Here is a 15,272-nt window from a genome sequence, read left to right as displayed (position 1 = left end):
AAACATTAATGTTTGCCACTCATGTTACTTGTAATGTTTAAACAAAGAGCACGTTTCTATGGTATTACTCACAGCATGGAAATAGTAGACATGCTCACATTTTCGGCAAGCCCCACGTGTCAAGGCCAAATCGACTTTTACAATGTTTATTGAAGAGATAAGATATGCATAATCTTAGTTTGCGAGAAGATAAGAGGTCAAACGTATCCATGTTAAAAATAGAATTACATGCTAGGCATGTTTGTTCCTCTTTTTCGTTTGTGTATTAATTATCATCATCATCATCATCATCAATTATTCATCATCATCATCATCATCATCATCATCATCATCATCATCATCATCATCATCGTCATCATTATCATCATCATCGTCGTCGTCGTCGTCATCATCATCATCATCATTCATCATCATCATCACCATCATCATTACCTGACTACTAGCCACAACTGAAACCCATACCAAGGAAAATAAAATATCAATTTTGCTGCAAACCCTCAGAGAAAATTAATATACAAATATTTAAAATCGTGTTTTATTACAACGTATCTAATAGTAATAGGAATTTACACACAACCATGACAACTGCTAAATTAAGCTGAAATGAAGAAAAAATAGACTATAAAAAAGTCTAAAATGAAAATAAATGTTGTTTTAACAGTTTGCATATCTGAAGTCAGCAGATTGCATACTAATCTAGCTGAATATTAAGTATGGTTTCATGCTTATCAAAAGGCTTATCACCATGCCCAGCTAGTATAATTTCATACTTATAGCAGAAGACATCATTGACCAAACACATTGTAAAATATTATTTCGATCAACAAAATCTGAAATCTATTCTGTAGAAGTAAATACTAAGGAAAAATAAAATAACGGAATCAAAATAAAAAAAAGCATGTAGTATTCGAACCCGTGCGGTTAACTTTTCCCGTTTAAATGGTACGCGCTCTACCAATTGAGCTATTTAATGATACTCGATTTGTTTGGGATAATTTAGACCATATCAATGTATGAGTTTTACGGTATGCAGACACAATAAAGATTTTAATACTATGTCTCTATATTGTTTACTGGCTTGCATACCGTGCAATTTTCTATTTATGTCAAGTTTTGGAATCTAATGTGTGAAGAACAGGTCTGAATACCGTGGTTCTCTATTCAACAACCCAATTATTATTGCATAAAACAAGTGGATCAGTTTTTAACACTTTTTATTCGTTTATAATGAATATATAGTACAAAGGTGCACGTAGAATAACAACACCTCAATAGCTCAGTGGATAAGGAGACTGACAGTTAACGGAAGGGCGTGGGTTCAATTCGGCATTTTTTTCCATTTGTTTTGTTTTAATTTGCTTTTGCCTATGAATAGGCCTCGTTGTCCGAGTCGTGGGTTCAGCCGCGTAACATGGGGCGCGCTTCGCGCGTCCTAAGCCGCGTAGCTGCCTCGTTGTCCGAGGAAATGAGCCAGTTCTAGGTAAAGACAATGTACGTGTGCATGGAGTTCGATAATGAACGATAAACCAAATCATATATATTCAAATTCTTGAGACATCGCTAATTAAAATCTATACTCTCACAGATTTTTTTATTGATCATAATTATTTTTGTTAAAATTTGAACCGACGTAGGTGTCATCTGAGATTTTAAAAAGGGATAAGGTGCAGATTTTTAAGTAAAAAAACAGGCGACAATGGGACTCGAACTCTAGATCTCGTGATCACAAAGCATTAACAAAACCACTATACACTGTAGGAGGGCCGTTGTTAGTTGTGCAGATTTATTTATAATAAGTATAACGCTAACGGTCGACACAATCAGTTTAAAAAGAAATCAATGTAATTTTCTTTCTTTAAATTTTGTCGACCGTGGGGAAGTTAATGAATCCAAATTCCAAATTTATTTTTACAACCCTAAATACATTGCCAACAAATATATTCGGAGTAAACCGATAAAATTATGTCTATTTGATACGTTTCAGTTAAGTTTTCTATCACGCCACGGACCATACGTACATTGAATAACTTAATATACATTATAAATCGATTAACTGTTCAGAGAGTTCCTCGTGTCGCAGCGGTAGAGGCTGTGACTTGTGAACTATAATAGGTTATAATGATAGCCATGAGTTCGAATTTTCTGTAGTTCTATTTTTTAATAATATTACTTTTCCTATCCTCTTCTGTACGATATGTTTAAAAGCTTTTTTACCTCAACTTCTTTCTTTCTTTCTTTCTTTCTTTCTTTCTTTCTTTCATTCTTTCTTTCTTTCATTCTTTCTTGTTCATATTGTCAATTTACACTTCTTCTGAATTGTGTAGTTATCCAAATTTCTTTATACACACCTTGCTCCTAGCGAGTGTGGCTCCATACTTACATGTTAGCAATATTCCAAATTGGCCGATGTTTTTGCCACCAAGCACTAAGTATGATATCATACTTATCGAAAGGACGATACACACACAATTCCCCTAGTAAGTATGTTTTCATACTAAACAAGTACGTCTTCATATTTATAGCAGAAAACATACTTGGCTCATGCCTATATTAAATCATAATAACAGTTTGCATATCTGAAGTCAGCAGATTGCATACTAATCTAGCTGAATATTAAGTATGGTTTCATGCTTATCAAAAGGCTTATCACCATGCCCAGCTAGTATAATTTCATACTTATAGCAGAAGACATTATTGACCAAACACATTGTAAAATATTATTTCGATCAACAAAAATCTGAAATCTATTCTGTAGAAGTAAATACTAAGGAAAAATAAAATAACGGAATCAAAATAAAAAAAAGCATGTAGTATTCGAACCCGTGCGGTTAACTTTTCCCGTTTAAATGGTACGCGCTCTACCAATTGAGCTATTTAATGATACTCGATTTGTTTGGGATAATTTAGACCATATCAATGTATGAGTTTTACGGTATGCAGACACAATAAAGATTTTAATACTATGTCTCTATATTGTTTACTGGCTTGCATACCGTGCAATTTTCTATTTATGTCAAGTTTTGGAATCTAATGTGTGAAGAACAGGTCTGAATACCGTGGTTCTCTATTCAATAACCCAATTATTATTGCATAACACAAGTGGATCAGTTTTTAACACTTTTTATTCGTTTATAATGAATCTATAGTACAAAGGTGCACGTAGAATAACAACACCTCAATAGCTCAGTGGATAAGGAGACTGACAGTTAACGGAAGGGCGTGGGTTCAATTCCCGGCATTTTTTTCCATTTGTTTTGTTTTAATTTGCTTTTGCCTATGAATAGGCCTCGTTGTCCGAGTCGTGGGTTTAGCCGCGTAACATGGGGCGCGCTTCGCGCGTCCTAAGCCGCGTAGCTGCCTCGTTGTCCGAGGAAATGAGCCAGTTCTAGGTAAAGACAATGTACGTGTGCATGGAGTTCGATAATGAACGATAAACCAAATCATATATATTCAAATTCTTGAGACATCGCTAATTAAAATCTATACTCTCACAGATTTTTTTATTGATCATAATTATTTTTGTTAAAATTTGAACCGACGTAGGTGTCATCTGAGATTTTAAAAAGGGATAAGGTGCAGATTTTTTAAGTAAAAAAACAGGCGACAATGGGACTCGAACTCTAGATCTCGTGATCACAAAGCATTAACAAAACCACTATACACTCTAGGAGGGCCGTTGTTAGTTGTGCAGATTTATTTATAATAAGTATAACGCTAACGGTCGACACAATCAGTTTAAAAAGAAATCAATGTAATTTTCTTTCTTTAAATTTTGTCGACCGTGGGGAAGTTAATGAATCCAAATTCCAAATTTATTTTTACAACCCTAAATACATTGCCAACAAATATATTCGGAGTAAACCGATAAAATTATGTCTATTTGATACGTTTCAGTTAAGTTTTCTATCACGCCACGGACCATACGTACATTGAATAACTTAATATACATTATAAATCGATTAACTGTTCAGAGAGTTCCTCGTGTCGCAGCGGTAGAGGCTGTGACTTGTGAACTATAATAGGTTATAATGATAGCCATGAGTTCGAATCTTCTGTAGTTCTATTTTTTAATAATATTACTTTTCCTATCCTCTTCTGTACGATATGTTTAAAAGCTTTTTTACCTCAACTTCTTTCTTTCTTTCTTTCTTTCTTTCTTTCATTCTTTCTTTCTTTCTTTCATTCTTTCTTGTTCATATTGTCAATTTACACTTCTTCTGAATTGTGTAGTTATCCAAATTTCTTTATACACACCTTGCTCCTAGCGAGTGTGGCTCCATACTTACATGTTAGCAATATTCCAAATTGGCCGATGTTTTTGCCCCCGGGCACTAAGTATGATATCATACTTATCGAAAGGACGATACACACACAATTCCCCTAGTAAGTATGTTTTCATACTAAACAAGTACGTCTTCATATTTATAGCAGAAAACATACTTGGCTCATGCCTATGATTATTAAATCATTAACAAAATATTTTTTCATTATAGATTTTTGAAAGTCTATTTTATTTTTCATTTGAGCATAATCTAGCAGTTGATGTTGTTGTTGCAAACTGTGCGCACAGTAATAAAACAATAATTTGTTTAAAATATTTTGTTTTTTTTGATGACTTGCAGTTAATGTAAGATTTCTATTTGTGTGGCTATAGTATAAATGATGATGACGACGACGATGATGATGATGATGGTGATGATGATGGTGATAATGATGATGGTTTAGATGATGATGATGATGATGATGATGATGTTGTTTTTGTTGTTGTTGATGATGATGATGATGATGATGATGATGATGATGATGATGATGATGATGATGATGATGATGGATAATACAACTGATGTCAGATGATTATTAGAGTCGTGATGGTGACGATGATGGCAGTGATGAGGGATTTAATTTAGTATGAAATTCTCAACCCCCTCCCGCACCCACCAGTCAATGTTGTTTTGATACTGAGACAGGAACGGACAATTGGTATAGTATTGGCTCCAACATTGCTTGGGGGGTTGCAAGCAATATGAAACATTAATGTTTGCCACTCATGTTACTTGTAATGTTTAAACAAAGAGCACGTTTCTATGGTATTACTCACAGCATGGAAATAGTAGACATGCTCACATTTTCGGCAAGCCCCACGTGTCAAGGCCAAATCGACTTTTACAATGTTTATTGAAGAGATAAGATATGCATAATCTTAGTTTGCGAGAAGATAAGAGGTCAAACGTATCCATGTTAAAATAGAATTACATGCTAGGCATGTTTGTTCCTCTTGTCGTTTGTGTATTAATTATCATCATCATCATCATCATCATCATCATCATCATCATCATCATCATCATCATCATCATCATCATCATCATCGTCATCATTATCATCATCATCATCGTCGTCGTCGTCGTCATCATCATCATCATCATATCATCATCATCATCACCATCATCATTACCTGACTACTAGCCACAACTGAAACCCATACCAAGGAAAATAAAATATCAATTTTGCTGCAAACCCTCAGAGAAAATTAATATACAAATATTTAAAATCGTGTTTTATTACAACGTATCTAATAGTAATAGGAATTTACACACAACCATGACAACTGCTAAATTAAGCTGAAATGAAAAAAAAATAGACTATAAAAAAGTCTAAAATGAAAATAAATGTTGTTCACTATATTTAGCCTTTTTAAAGTCGTATTTGTCCCGATAGCACACAAAGTCATATGTTTCTTAATGATTATATTTTATACTTTTGATTGTCAAAATCCACTAAGAACATAATTAGGATCATTTTCTTGAATCCAAGATGGCTGCCAAATCCAAAATGACCGCCAATTTGTCTAAAATGTCTGCGTGGCATCTACACATTCTGCGGGCGCATATGCAAGCATGTGTTTGGAGTCAGGACCTTGTGGTAAATCGAAATATTCCAGACCAGTTCAAGCTAGGATGGTCGAGTGATGCAGATAACATTCCAGTACCTATCCTGTCAGACATTGCAATAGCTCCCGAGCTTGTTAGGCGCGGATGTGGAATAAGCAAATGCTCCAGAAGATGTTCCCGCAGACGTACAGAAGCCGAAGACACATTCGAAACAAATGGAAACAACTCAGTACATGTTACCTAGGGTATAATGGTGCAAAAAACCTTGGTTCCACTAGTGTAGCAAATTTTGCACTGACTTATTGCATATGATAATTCTACGTAACACCATGTACTATACATCTAGATTTGCCTTACACGATATCGAGACTATCTATTACATTATAATATCGAGTAGACCTAATAACATACTTTTAAATTTCCCAAAAATCGACTATGGCATAGTCTACATTAAAACATGAGGAAAAAAGTAACAAATAGCAAGGAAATTTCCTTAGAAATGTTATCATGAAAGGAATAAAACTTGGGTTTAATTAAACTTAACGTATATGTAAATAGCATCGTCAGTTTGCATACAAATATACAATTTATAGAATAAGAACTACCACAAAAAAGTGTTATCTTCTTCTTTCTTTCTTCATTCCTTCCTTCTTTCCTTCCCCTCGCCTAAAAGCAGCTAGCTTGGCTAGGGTGTTAGGGTTAAGCCAGAATTTCCTAATTGTGTTCACTTTATGACGTCAAATGCTCATAATGGAGGGGATCCGGGAGTTTGGTAGATAAAAAAAAACTAGAGTAAGGCAAAGCTTAAAACGATTGGGGTTTTAATAAGATTCAGTTCAATTCCATCCCATTATTCTGCAAGACATGAACAGGTACTAGTACTTGAATATTTTTAAAAGACGTTTACTAAAGAACTTTTAGCGTGCAAACTCACCGTCATAAACCAAATCAGCAGTAGACGGACAAGATGATCTTCCCCATCGAATGTAAACTGCTCCAGAGATAACAGGAATGACAGCATTAGCACCTCGGGGCCCTGGTCGTCCCGGTGGCCCCAGAGGGCCGGGTAAGCCTCTTAAACCCTTTGGACCCACCTTCCCGGGAATACCTTGAGGGCCAAGCTGTCCAGACAAGCCCATTTGCCCATCTGTCGTGAGATACAAAATTATATTAACGAATTAATACATACAAAAGAATTTTCCCTTTTTAATTTCAACGACAAACATATTGAGTAAAACGAAGATAATTTTTATTTCATTCCACATCCTACAATTGAGATCCACGCAGATATAACGTAAAACTAAAGACTAATACGTCACTTATTCGAAGATACACATGCACGAGACGTGTGAGCCATCACTAGATCAGTGAACTCGAAATAAAAGCGGAGACTCTCTGGTTTATTATACAGGGTGTCCCAAAAAAGAGGCCCCTCATTGCGCCCTCTTTTTCGCTTATTTCTGAAAAGTTGATCAAACATATTTTGGTACGTAAAGAAACCTTTAATTGTTAGCTTTAATAAACCAAAACAATTATTTCAATCGGCTGACAACTTTTGAAGATATGCCCTTTTAAAGACAAGTATCCGTTTTTCACTCTGTCCACGGATAGCAAACAGAGTGGTTGGGATGGGTCATGCTGTGGAGTGGCCTGCAAGATCACCAGACCTCACACCACTTGATTTCTTCATTTGTGGCAAAATCCAAGATCTTTGCTAACGTATTACTGCTATATTCGTATGTATCCGGCGCACAAGGTTGGTACGCAACGCAATTGATGCAACGAGGACTAGGGCTGAAACCTGTATTCGTCAAGGAGGCAACCAGGTAGAGGGCAGAGCAGCACAGTAAACTCACTTCAAAATAACCAAATACAAACTAAACAGGCCTTTTCAGGGCTACCTTTTATTCCAAAAAGAGAAATGACTTATGTTGTCAATAAAAAGAAAGCAAGAAACATAACAAAAGAAGTCCCATCCCACTTCAATCCTTGAAGTAGCCAAACCTCCTCCGTGGACAGAGTGAAAAACGGATACATTTCTTTAAACGGTCATATCTTCAACAGTTATGAGCCAATTGAAAGAATTGTTTCGGTTTATTAAAGCTAACGGATAAAGGCTTCTTTACATACCAACATATACTTGATCAACTTTTCTGAAATAGGAGAAAAAGAGGTCGCAACGAGGGGCATCTTTTTGGGACACCCTGTAGAAACTTCAATTGTACTGTAATTATAGCACTTTAGGCTTATTCTTTCACATAGTATTTTATTACACTATTTGAAATTATAATCATGCAGAAAGAGAAACGAGACAAATTGATGGCGTTGCTGTAAAAGAAATTATGCACTATGAGGGGTCTTTCAGGGTAACATACCCGTATGGTCATTTGTGTTAATGCCACCCCCCTCCAGTGTATCTGGTTTGGATTAGATGTCCAAAAATGATGAAGTGCTGAAAGAGGCGGTTAAAGGAGCATTTACGGATTCAATCATGTTTAACCGCTGTAAATCGCCGATTAACAACGAAGCGTCCGCGTCGTCTGCGTGATTTACTTCGCGAGCGCAGCTTTAGCTTTTTTGTTAATCGGTGATGAACAACGGTGAGACATAAATGGATCCCTTTTGAACAATGAAAACAAGCGAAAGATCGTCAAATTCACATGATTCTTATATTCGGAATGTCCGTCTGTCATATCCAGTCAAACTTACAAGAATATCGCCGATTTCTCTATTGATATCAACAATAAAACTAAAGAATAAAGCGGTAATGTTTAGCTGTTACCTCCAACATAAGGGAGTGTTTACGTTCCAAGCATGACGATTTTCACGCGCTCACGCGTAACGAGTACGCGTAACCTTGCGTTCGTGTACACCCTACTGGACGGTGGATTCATCACCGATTAACAACGCTTGACTCTTGTACAAAGGTATTGGAAGAGTTGTTGAAATTTTAAGATCTTCGACTTCAATATAAATCGCAACCTTTTTTTTTTTTTTAGAAGAGCGATGAGTACATGAGGCTGCGGATCACGAAATGCCCATTAAACATTTTCTGTATCAAAGTATGCCCAGTATACCTGAGTATTTGGCCTATATTACTACTAAAATTGAACATCTTTTCGCCCTCGAAAACCTCTATTCTGGTGATATTTCAATGGGTAAGGCCAGGGTGTTATTTATTAACTATGAAATGGGTGTACTAGTGAAGAATAAATATTTACCTATTCCGGGCTCCCCTTGTGGACCTGGGCGTCCAATCGTCTCTGTTACGGAGCATGCTTGTCCAGAATTGCCTTGCAGACCTGGCGCTCCGTCTACAAAGATTTAGATGAGGTAAGACAAGGGTATTAGGTACTTAGAATAAAAAAAAACCTCTCCATGCACCCTACAAACATACGTATCCAAATGGGCACAGGCTAGTATTTCGACGTTGAATCAACGTTGATACAACGTCGAAGTTTCAACCTAACATGATTTCAACCTGATTTCAACCTAGAGGTTAGTTGAAATCAGGTTGAAATTTTAACGTTCAACAACGTTGAAATTGAAACCTGATTTCAACGTCGAAATTGATTTTGACGTGGAAATTTCAACGTGATTTCAACGTCAGAAAACTAGCAGAATTAAAACATATTTATGAGCCGTTTGTAGATTATTATAATATCAAAGACTGAGCATCATTGTGGACTATTATTCGCCCATTGCACGAATCCGCAATCGTGCTATCAAAACAAGGTTATCCCTGCAAATGTGCAAAAAGTGCATTTTTATTTATTTATCGCGCTTTTCTAGTAACGCCCAAAAAGGCTTTTGCAAAGTGTACGCTGTAATTAAAGTACGCGTTTGACATGCATATGCTTAAAGTATTTTTTTTTTCAAACAATTAAAGTCTGCATATTTTGAAAGCTGATAACTAGCTTTCTCTGCACAAGTTGTCTTGATTTTGCATCCCTGCTCAGTATTAAAAATATGTCATCGTTGTGGACGTACAAAATGAAATTTTTCACAACTGCAGATACCGCAACAACACATTGAACGTCCACATTGGCGAACATTTATCAATTTAGACCAAAATTTAAAAGTTCTTATTTTTTTATTGCTGCTCTTATTTAGCTTGGTACCTCTTGCAAACAAAACTGTTTCAGTTTCCATCAAATATCTGTACACTTCAGAGCAAATGTGACTGAAACACAAGTAACTAAAAAAAAAACGTCCACAACGGAGTTGTTTTTGTGACTTGCCATGCCACTATATTGAGAATGGAATTAAAATGTCAAGATTTCTACTTTTATTAGATATACTCTAAATAGAAGTGTTCAAAATCAAAAGCCTCAATAATTTAGAAGTTCCGGGTACTCAAGTGTCTGGAATGTATGCCCGCAACTACTATGCATCAGATGTGTTAGTTTAAACAAATGAATGTACACGGGCTGCAAAGCAATTAAGGGTTGATGGCTTACCTTTCCCATCTCTTCCGTCCCGACCATCACGTCCGTCTTTACCTGGCGGTCCTTGAAAGAAATACTTCAAGAAAGCAATGTCTGAAAAGTCGTGAGATCCTGAGTCGGTATCATTACGCCCTGATATTAATTAAACGTAATAACAAGAAAAAACTATTACCGTGTGCGTAAGTATACCAAATTCTAATCAAATTAAACCCTACATTTTACAAGGCACAGTGTAATTTACCCATTACCAACTTCAAAGTAATACGCCATATTGCCTTAGCTCCAAAGCTGCAGCACCCGTATTTATCCAACAGTCAAATATGTTGGAAAATCACTCATGAACTTTCATGTTCATTTATTTTTCAGGTTCAAATTATTGTTAAATTATTCAAATGCTTATATTTACCCCATAACGTATTTGAGATTAAACATTGACTTTGTTGTATATTTTACACCCTGCTACGATTGGTACGCTCAGTCAGCAGTACTAGTGTTTATGCATGCAGCGCGTGCATAGCTGACCCGTTCCCACACACACACACACCCCTACGCAGCGGCCATGCGAAAGATGGATTTTTAATGTCACAAAAACAAGAGAACCGCCAAATTTGCAACAGTCCCGCAGCACAAGCTTCAGCGCATTCAACGCTACGTTAATACACAATGTTAATCTGAGATAGACAATGACATTCATACACACAAAAATTAAATATTTGCAATTAAAAACTCGTGTTTTTGAACGATTTTGAATTTTATCAATGAAAATGCAGCGATGACATCAGTTTTCCAACTGCTGATTGGTTGATTGCGTCACTGTCAGTGATCTGTGCATGCTTTTTCGTATGGGTAAAATACACTGTGCAAGGAATAACATAGGGCTTAGAATCGATCATTCCCGTTGTTGTTATGCACATCGGATTGGTTCAAATAGCGAGTACACGTTTCTAGTCGACGCGCAGGCGCTGAACTGTGTAATAACGTGTCATATATAATACAACACGGGTAAGAACCAATGCCACAAGCAAGGCTACAATGTTTAACAATTATTTTTATTCTGTTTTTAACCAGCCTAAGGTAAACATTACACTTCCTGATGTGCCAATTTTCCAACATGAATCCCTTGGCAATATTAAACTTCAGGTTGATAATGTGCTTGACAGTCTGAAAAATCTAGATGTTACTAAGGCCGTAGGACCTGATGGTATATCTCCGCGTGTCCTAAAGGAATGTGCTAACCCTATTGCATCTCCCATTTGTCATATTTGTATGTCAATTGATTCAGGTAATTTACCCAGTGATTGGTTGAAGGCCAACGTAATTCCAGTTTATAAAAAATCTGATAAGCAAAAAGTTGGTAATTATCGTCCAGTTATCGTTTAGTTTCACTTTTATGTATATGTGGCAAGGTAATGGAAACGGCCATTTATAATGTTATCTTCCCAGAAATAAAGTCCAAGTTATATCATCTTCAGCATGGTTTTATTAAGGGGCGGTCAACTACTACTCAACTCCTAACCCTTTTTCATGAGGTTAGTGCTGTTATGGACAATGCTGTGCAAGTCGATATGATTTATCTTGATTTTTCTAAAGCTTTCGACAGCGTCTCCCACAAACTTCTCTTGCACAAAATACAATCCTTTGGTATTCATTCCGGCCTCCTGAACTGGCTCCCTGTCATTGCAGGTGTCCCCCAAGGTTCGATCTTGCGACCTTTGCATTTTGTTCTTTTTATTAATGACATGCCCAGCGTTGCCAAAAATGCAAATGTTGCTCTTTTTGCGGATGATTCCAAGTGTTACAACAACATTTAGCAGTACTTATGATTGTAAGCTACTGCAATCAGACTTGGATGCCTTGTATAACTGGAGATTGATGTGGGACCTCAACTTCCATCCCTCAAAATGTCAGGTTATTGCCATGTCCAGGCGCATAAATCAAGTTCAATTTGCTTATAAGATGAATGGTATTACCCTTGAGAAAATTGATGCCATTAAAGATCTTGGTGTTAATTTTTCAGACAAAACTTGACTAGAGTAATCATGTAAAACAAGTGGTTAAAAAGAGCAACCGAAAGATGATGATCATGCAAACAGTTGGTTTTAATGCACCAGTTAAAGTGACTAAGACTCTTTATACTACCCTTGTCAGGAGTGACCTTGAGTATGGTAGCTGTCTTTGGAGTGGGACTTCAAAACAAAATGTCCAGCTTATTGAAGGTGTCCAAAGACGGGCTACCAAATTCATTATGAACTATCCTGACATGGACTATAAAGAGCGATTAACTTGATCTTCTTCCACTGTCATCCAGAAAGGAACTCGGTGATCTTGGCTTTTATCATAGATGCAAGTTGGGGCAATATGATTTAGATGTAGATCACTTTGTTGTTTTTAAAAATAAAAACCAACAGAACCATCCCACCACTAGGCTCTCTGCATATCCTTTTATGTTATCTTTTCAGAGGTGTAAGACTGGATCCCACAAACAATCATACTTCAACCGCATTGTTCCCTTGTGGAACCAGCTGCCTCTGGAAACCAGATTATCCAATTCCGTTTCTTCTTTCAAATATCAAGCTCTGGATTTTTTGAAGTCTCAATTTTATTCAAATGTGTTCCTTCTGATACCTGCACTTGGTTTTCTACTTGCCGATGACCAAATTGTAGGCCCATTTGAGGTCTTGATCCTGGCATTATATTATTTTCTCCTAATTATTTAGGTCTTTCCTAGGTGGGATGGTTCTAGAGGGGAATTTACACCTGTTTATCCCAGCCTATTTGCTGGTCTTTTAACATGTTTTAAAGCTTTTATATTTATATTTTTCAAACTTTTGATGTGCAATAACTTTCTATGTACCAGTGATGAAGCATAATAAATAAAATAAATAAAATAAATAAAATAAATAAAATAAATAAAATAAATAAAATAAATAAAATAAATAAAATAAATAAAATAAATAAAATAAATAAAATAAATAAAATAAATAAAATAAATAAAATAAATAAAATAAATAAAATAAATAAAATAAATAAAATAAATAAAATAAATAAAATAAATAAAATAAATAAAATAAATAAAATAAACATTGCAGAAACTTTCTTATGTCTTTAAGAATACCTGATCACATGTATTTCAGCCCATGTTTTAAACGTTGTCTACATGTTACAAGATAAGCTTCCATAATCCAAATTAATGGTACATTTTTATATGTCAATTACTATAATTATGTCACTAAAAACTATTATAATAACCCTTTATATAACCCATTTCGCTTCCTACCCTGTCCGTTATTTTTTATATACATCATTGTATACAATAATACAATTAAATGTTCTATCCAATGAAAGAGTTATCATAGGCCTTATACAATTAAATGTTCTATGTTGTTTTTGTTATATTTTTTCCTTAAAATCCAGTAAGTTTTTAAATTATACAAGATTGGTAATTTAAGATGTGTAATGGGAGCTGGTGGATCTATATTGTATGTTTTTCTCTCCTACCACCAGCTGTATATACAGGGAATAAATTTATAGGAAAAAAATCTATATGTCATATGTTTCTTTGTATGATTCTTAGGCTACTAAATATATTCTGTTCCAAACAAGTTGGTGGTCTACAAACAAAATATGTGGTCAATTGTTTAAGGGATCTAGAATGAGCGTTTATGGCGTTTCGACAGTATTTTTTGTGGGACATGAGAGCACCTCAGACGTATCGAATTGCATTCTGAATACGAAGCATGTCTTGTCTTTCTGATATCAAATAATTTTCATTTTTGAAATTCACGATATAATACAAATTTTATGACAAATTATTAAAATTTGATATTTTTCAAATTTTTGATATATAACAGTCCTCGAAATAAATTTTATAAATCTAATGATATATTCTTAAAGTGTATGTAGCTGGGAGGAAAAGCCGACGATCAATTGAAAATTTTGATCTTTTATATTGAAGATATGGATTTTTTTTCCCCAAAAGACCTATTTTTTTTGTGTGTTTTGGGAAAAAATCCATATCTTCAATACGAAAGGTCAACATTTTCAATTGATCGTCGGCTTTTCATCCCACCTACATACACTTTAAGTATAAATCATCAGATTTATAAAGTTTACTTGAAGTACTGTTTAATATCAAAAATATCAATTTTTTAATGATTTGCCATCAAATGTGTATTACATTGCGAATTTCAAAAAATCAAAATTATTTGATATCAGAAGGACATTCTTCGTATTCAGAATGCAATTCGATATGTCTGATGTGCTCTAATGTCTCACAATAAATACTGCCCAAACGTTCATACCCCTTCCCTTAAACTAGTCGTAAAACAATTTGGTAGCACATTTATGGAATTGAACCAAGATGGCGCTGTAACGGGTATTTAAATTCAACAGGGCATTTGAAGTGATAGAGAATGGTATGTTATAATTTAGTATTTATTTCAAGTATGCGAAATAATATTTTTGAAAAATATTTGTTTTTGTTTGTGATTTTTTTAAATGATCTATGCGTCATGGAAAGTATGTGAATTTATGAAAATGAATGTCAATCACAACATTTTCTGTGACCTACAATGTATAGTGTTTGACCTATGACCACATGAAATTCACAAGTAGGCATAAATGCATGTTTTTTAGTGATTTGGGCATCTTTGGCCAATATGGACCATGTTTTCATCATTATAAGCATTTTCCTGCATTAAAAAAGTTTGTACTACACTGTGTATTGTTGATATACAAGGCTTCAATAATTTTAAAGTAATAACAGAATTTAAAAAACAGTTTTAAAGGCAACAGCCATTGGGAAATTTGCTTTAAAATTAATATAATTGACCGTTGCCATGGACACTGATTTCAAACATTTAAGAAAGTTATTAAGGTTACGCATCCTATTAAGTTTTTTATGACCCTTTTTTTTCACACATAGAAGCACATACCT

This window comes from Amphiura filiformis, chromosome 2 (genome assembly GCF_039555335.1).
Source record: "Amphiura filiformis chromosome 2, Afil_fr2py, whole genome shotgun sequence".
Classification (NCBI taxonomy): domain Eukaryota; kingdom Metazoa; phylum Echinodermata; class Ophiuroidea; order Amphilepidida; family Amphiuridae; genus Amphiura; species Amphiura filiformis.
This window is presented reverse-complemented; position numbering follows the sequence as displayed.